The sequence below is a fragment of the Eublepharis macularius genome, chromosome 5 (genome assembly GCF_028583425.1).
Source record: "Eublepharis macularius isolate TG4126 chromosome 5, MPM_Emac_v1.0, whole genome shotgun sequence".
Classification (NCBI taxonomy): domain Eukaryota; kingdom Metazoa; phylum Chordata; class Lepidosauria; order Squamata; family Eublepharidae; genus Eublepharis; species Eublepharis macularius.
Genome location: NC_072794.1, coordinates 132,604,608 through 132,610,607, shown reverse-complemented (window position 1 = coordinate 132,610,607; position 6,000 = coordinate 132,604,608).

Here is a 6,000-nt window from a genome sequence, read left to right as displayed (position 1 = left end):
TTTAGGAAATACTATGAAACAGTAAATGAAATGCAGAAGGAGGTAGCATCAGTACTTTTCTTCCTCCAGCTCAGATTCCCCCACGACTAGAAAATTATTGCTATTATTTACTTAACACCATCAACATGGCACTTAACACAAAGACATAAAAAGGCAGATTACTGTTCCAAAGAGTAAACAAGCTCAACCTTGACAGATGAGGAAGACTGCCAGATGGAAAGGTAACAGGGAAGTCCATGGCCCAGTTTAAATGTAACGAAAGTGCAGAGGTAACTCAAAGGCTAATGATATGAGTTTCAAAGCTCATATTGAAATAAATGCTGTTAATCTTTAAGGCACCACTGGACTTTTTTTGTTTGTTTTGCTACAGGAGACAAACAAGGCTACCCCTTTGCAACCTGTTTTAATGTATCATCAGGCAGTCGGATGAAATACTGACACAGTGTTTTTATACTGCTTTAATCTTTACGCATAGTGGTTTACAAATAAGTTAAAACAAGTTTAAACATACAATAAAACATTATGTAAAGAAATCTTACCCATGTGGGGATTCCACCAAGCTGGTTGCACATTAATCTGGGGTCTCTGGTACCTCCACATGCTGCTTTATCACACCAGCACTGCGTACTGTGTGGTCAAGTTGGTGGTTTGTGCAGGATCAATGGAATCATTGTTTTACAGAGTTCCAATTTCAGTGCTGCTGAGATTTTTTTTAAAAGGATTTTTTTAAAGGAGGTTGGGGGCTCAGAACTCTGACTCTCATATATATCAGTACTGAAGGATCACAGGCAGTATTGATGATTCATGACAGTCTAATGAGTCATAACTGTAATGATTCCAAGTTCCAAAATGTTACTGGAGAAGTCAGTCTTGCTTCAGTTTTCCAGTATCATAGAACATATGTAATTGACACTTACGTCTATGCTTGGGGGCTGAGGCAGAGATATCCCAACTCCTTTTCACTCCCCCTCTTCTTCCTCCTCCTTTCACAATCACCCAAGCAAAGAATAAGATAATTTGGGGAGGCTCATGTGTTTAAATCCCAACTCTGCTACTTCCAATAAGAGGATGATGATTAGGAATGGGCCACTTTGTCACTCAAGCCACTTGTCTATTTTATGTATCTATTACTTATAAATTGTATTCCCTTACCACCATTTACTACATGTGGGAGATTCACAAGGCCTTGTGGGAGCAACTCATTTCCTTTCCCTATTTCCTCTTTAGCATTCCCTGAAAGTCCCTATAGCCTCTTCCATTTTCTTGCTTCCTTCTTTCCTTCCCACCAACCAGCCAACCTATCATTATCTACCCCTATCTTCAGCTGTCCCTCCTTCCCTCCCCACCAGCAGCCTCTATCTGGGAAAACTATAGCCCAGTTGTGTTGTAGTGGAGGCTGTATCCCCATCCCCACATCCCTCTTTCCATCTTCCTTACAACTTCTGCATTATCAATTCCCCCTGCTTTTTTGTTTCCTTCCCACTTATCTACATTTTATCTGCCCCTCATCTTTGGCTAAATTGATATTTATTTACTTTATTTATGCCCTGTCTTTTTCCTCAGTGGAGGCCCAAGACTTCATTCTCTTCTCCTCCATTTGTTCTCACAACAACCCTGTGAGGTAGGTTAGGCTGAGAACATGTGTCTAGCCTAGCAAGCTTCCAGAGCAGAGTGGGGATATAAACTTGGGTCTCCCAGATCCTGTTCTGAAACTCTAGCCACTGCATCACTCTGGTTTTCATTAGGTGGCTGCTGTTAAACAGGTGTGGGAGAAACCATTAGCCCATCCCAGTGTTCTTAATGACCAATCTGCCCCTGCCTATGAGATGTTACGTTGAGAATGTGCAACCGGTCCAAGGTCACCCAGTGAATTTCCACAGCAGAAAGGGGATTTGAAATCCTAATTTGCAACTCTAACCACTACACCACACCAGCTTTGTTGCGTGGCTGCTGTTGAACAGTACCAAGCAGCTAAGCCTAGGTGAATCATGCAGGTCACCTGGTAGCAATTCACCCAGTGGTTTCTGGTGAACCTGGCCCTAACGAGTCCTCCCACAAAGACCAAAACAGCCCTGGAAATGGCCCTGTCTCTTCACCCTGCTTTTTACTGACATAAACCAAGCCTAGAATTCCAACAAAACTGTTGTGGTTGCCTAGCAACAGCCACTAAAGGCATTCATTTCTTAGACCGGAACTACAAGTGACAAAAGGCACAGATTGGACACTTGTCAGCTTCCCTCAAGTTTTGATGGGAAATGTAGGCATCCTAGTCTTGCAGCTTGGCTCTCTGACTGCTTTCCAATGGACTTTTCAACTGTCACTTGTCTAACATTCTGCCAAGCTGCCTACATTTCCCATCAAAACTTGAGGGAAGCTGACAAGTGTCCAATCTGTGCCTTTTGTCACTTGTAGTTCCGCTCTTAGAGCTCCAGGTGCTCCTTTTATAGGGGGGTGCTTTTATTTTTTTAGATTTCAGATTTTCTGCATACCTGGAACATTTTTCAGGTTTGTAGAAAGATCTGTCTTGCCACTGATGTCTCCATCCTCCAGATTTAAGTATCTTCAAATACCAGATGGCCAGATTGAGAGTTACATATATTAATAAACTGATATTATACCCAAGTACCATGGTATTAAGAGGCACAAGATAGGCAGGCACAATGACAACAGGATAACATAAAAATAAGAGTAATTAAAGAATTATTAAATTAATATGGATACTATGGTTATTTTTATCTTTCCTCTCCAAGATCTTGCTTGAGGCAGCTAACAGAGCTTGACATGTATAACACAACTATATCTTCCTGCTCATTTCTTAAAAGAGACTACAATTAAGGGAGGTGGCAATCTGTATATGAATTCACTCTCCTAATTAAATTCAAATAGTTCATTTATTTGCCTCACCCTACCCTTCACTCCAAGTTAGGACTTACAGAACTCCGGCTTGCTTTGTTCTTCTTCCAGGTCAACTTCTTCTAGGTACAGAAGACACAAGAACTGCTTAAACTTAAATAGGAAGAAAGTAATATTGAGAGAGTAGGATTAGAACTAGGCCAACAAGGCACTTCTCCAAGAAGTCTCCAAGGCCTTCTTAACTAACCAAATTCCTCTCTCTCCAACCTCTATCTTCTTCTCAGATCTACTGCTAGACACAGGCTTGTTTTCTTCAGACAAAGCATTTTATCACATACAACTTCTTCAGAACTGAACTACCCTTAACCAGGTTTTGTCTGGCTTTTTACTATCTCTGTCTGGATGCTTTTAGACCAACAGTTTATGAGTTCATATAGTCCAATGAGAATGGATAGAATGACTGACTGACCAATCACATGTGAGATGGGTTACTGTAGCTCACAGAGAACATTTCCACAGTAACTATAAGTATGATCACTGCTTGGCAGGGTGCCCCCAGAGGCCTACATATTTTGAAACCTTAAAACTTTTTTATGGAAGTAAAATTGCACCAATTTTATTTAGAAACTAGCAACAGAGCCTGTTGTGGGGAAAAATACAACGGGCTCTAGAAAACTGATTTAGTGGGGCTCTGCTGCGGGACCTTGGGAGGGCAGTGCTGCCATGCTGGGCCTATCTGCCACCTTTATGGCCCGCATCAGGTGGCTCTGGAGGCTTTAAGCACTGCTGGGGGCGGCAAGGGCCCTGGAGCGTGCCTGCACCTCACAGCCCCCCGATTTGGCCCCATGGCTGGCAGCAGAGGCAGGGCGTGCTGCCAGGGGAGTGGCAAGGGCACTGCCATGCTTCAGTGCTCCGCAGTCAGATGCAGAGTGGGGAACATTGCACGGGGGAGCAAGAGCCCTGGCATGCTCCTGCGCCCTGCAGTTGGCTGCAGAGGCAGGGTGTGCTACCGGGGGAGGATGCAGCAAAGGTCCTGGCATGGTCCTGTGCCCCACAGCCAGCTGCAGAGAGGGCAGCACTGCGGGGAGGGGTGAGCTCCTGCACCCCACAGTTGGCTGCAGAGAGGGGAGAGCTGCTGCAGGGGCGGCAAGCACCCTGGTACATTCCTGCTTCCTGCAGATGCCCGATTTGGCTGAGAATGGGGCAGAATCGGGCACTTGGAGAGGTGGGAAGAGCTGTGGGGAGGCAGCAAGCCCCCTGGTGTGCTCCTGAGCCCTGCAGCCCCCCGATTCCGCCTGATTGGGGCAGAATCAGGCGGCTGGAGAGGCAGGGAGAACTGCCAGGAGGGCAGGAAGCCCTCTGGTATGCTCTTGCACCCAGCTGCAGATGCGGGAACCACTGCTGGTGGGCAGCAAGGGCCCTGGTGTGCTCCACGTAGGGTTGCCAGCCTCCAGGTAGTGGCTGGAGATCTCCTGGAATCACAACTGATCACCAGGCCAGAGATCAGTTCACCTGGAGAAAACAGCTACTTTTAGGGGGTGGACTCTACGGAATTATGTCATGCTGAGGTCCTTTCCCTCCCCAAACCCCACTTCTCCAAGAATTTCCCAACTTGGAGCTGGTGCGCCCCCACAACCGGCTGCAGAGTGGGGAGTGCTGGGGGGGGGGTGGTAAGGGCCCTGGTGTGCTCCTGCTCCCCACAGACACCCGACTGGAGCAGAATCAGAAGGCTGGAGACACAGGAGGCACTGCCAGGGGCGGCAAGCCCCCTGGTGCACTTGTGCACCCCACAGCTGCCCAATTCGGCCCCAACTGGGGCTAAATTTGGTGCCTGCAGAGGCAAGGAGTGCTGCGTGTAGAGGCAGGGGGATGACGACCTGGCTTCCACAAGTCTGACCATGTAAAAGAATAGGAGGTAGACCTGGCCTCCAAGAGTACAGAGGCCAGGTCTACTGGCCCTGCAAAGGAAAGGTTGACCAGGTCTCTGGCCCATGGTGGGTAGACCTGGCCTCTGCAGGTCCCGAAGCTAGGTCTACCAGCCCAGGGAAGGAAGGGGGAAGGTAAACTTGTTCTGAGGGAGCAGAGGCCAGTTCTACTGCACTGACAATACTTTGGGCGATAGACCTGGTGTCTTTGAATACAGCAACCACATCTACCAATCCAGCAGTCATAGTAGGTAGACATGGCCTCCTCGGGTCCAGAGGCCAGGTCTACCTGCCCAGCCAAGGAAGGGAAAGGTAGACCTGGTCTCTGAGGGAACGGGAAAGGCTTGCGGGGGGGGGGGGGGGGGCAGGCGCCTGTTGCTCCTACGCCCGATCGGGTTGGAAGGGACGGGAACGCGGGGGGAGGGGGAGGAGGCAGGCACCCAGCTGGAGGGGCCGGGAGGGTGGCGGGGGGAAGGAGGCAGGCGTCTGTTGCTCCTGGGGCTGATCGGGCTGGAAGGGACGGGAGCGCAGGGGGCGGGGGAGGGGAGAGGAGGCAGACGCCCATCACTCTTGCGCCCGATCGGGCTGGAAAGGCCAGGAGCGTGGAGGGGGGGAAGGAGGCAGACGCCTGTTGCTCCTGGGCCCTATCGGGTTGGAAAGACCAGCAGTGGGGGGAGGGGAGAGGAGGCAGGCACCCTTCGCTCCGGCGCCCAATTCAGCTGGCAGGGCTGGGAGGGGGGGGGAGAGGAGAGGAGGCAAGCAGGCGCCCTGCGAACTTCTGTTCTCGAGCAGGTTGGAAGGGACGGGAGCGCGGAGGGGGGGAAGAAGGCAGGTGCCCGGCAAGCTTCTAGACTCCATCGGGTTGGGAGGGCCGGGGGCGGGGGAGAGGAGGCAGGCGCCCAGCAAGCTCTTGTCCCCGGCCTGGTTTGGCTTCAATGCCAGCTTAATTCCCAGCTTGTCTCAGCTAGGGGCGCTGGAGAGCACGCCTGCGCTGTAGAATCCATGTGAGTCGTCGAATAGATGTTAACACAATTATGTTATAGGATGCTATGTCTGCTTTGTATGTAGCACACACCCGCCTCCCATTCTGCCTGTTTTACGCTCAGTCTTTGCTCAGCGTCCTCTCCGGAGAACCGGCGAAAACCGCAACATGCATCGCCTTCCCGCCTCAACACAGAATCAGCTCGAGGCGGAGCCGCCCCTCCCACTGCCCCCAAGCGGT